A 652-nucleotide genomic window follows, 5' to 3' on the forward strand; every position below is an offset into this window, starting at 1 on the left:
AGACTGCACTATATATATCATTAATTTGGTTTCATTTATTCTTATTATTGTATTGTTTATATTCAGTATGTTTCAATACTTGTTATAAACTAAATACAGTTTGACCCATTAGGTTTTAACAATAAATAAGTCATAAGCTACATATCATTTGTGAGTTATTTCTTAAACTATTTCCACAGATTATTTAAAAGATATTCGACAAAAGTGTCCTCATTAAAAGAAGATGTAATACAATGCTTTTTATTATTTTAGGTTAACTGTATATTAAATTAAATATTTTTCTTCTGGCTTCCAGAATTTCATGAGAAACATGGTGTAGCCTGGGACTATACCAAGAGGGAAGATGCCGTGCAGAAATTCCAGCGTTTTGGTTGTTAGTTTGCAGTGTGTGGAAAAATGTGCAGTTTCACAGTATGCAAATGAAAATGTGAATAGTGAAATCTTTTGTCTATGAAGTGTAGCTTAGTTCTTTGGAATTGATGTGTAGACATTTAACTTCTAGGAAAATATATCCTTATTTATTAATAGCACAAGCTGATGTAGAATGCAAATAGAACCAGAAAACAAAATATGTATTATCTGGACTTTTGACGTTGGATGATAACTGAACTGTAATTATTTATTGCCAATACAACAAAAATATTGCTGGTTC

The 652-nt window shown here is 29.3% G+C and overlaps 1 protein-coding gene across 1 annotated transcript in view; it reads left to right on the forward strand.

The window, feature by feature from the left end:
• The window catches only part of LOC119591514 (kelch-like ECH-associated protein 1B), a gene marked incomplete at its 3' end in the record, with an annotated part of 45,445 nt that overhangs the window by 23,759 nt on the left and 21,034 nt on the right, over window positions 1-652 (forward strand). Inside the window, 1 exon segment of the mRNA XM_037940264.1 lies at window positions 296-652.

The sequence above is a fragment of the Penaeus monodon genome, chromosome 28, assembly GCF_015228065.2.
Source record: "Penaeus monodon isolate SGIC_2016 chromosome 28, NSTDA_Pmon_1, whole genome shotgun sequence".
Classification (NCBI taxonomy): Eukaryota; Metazoa; Arthropoda; class Malacostraca; order Decapoda; family Penaeidae; genus Penaeus; species Penaeus monodon.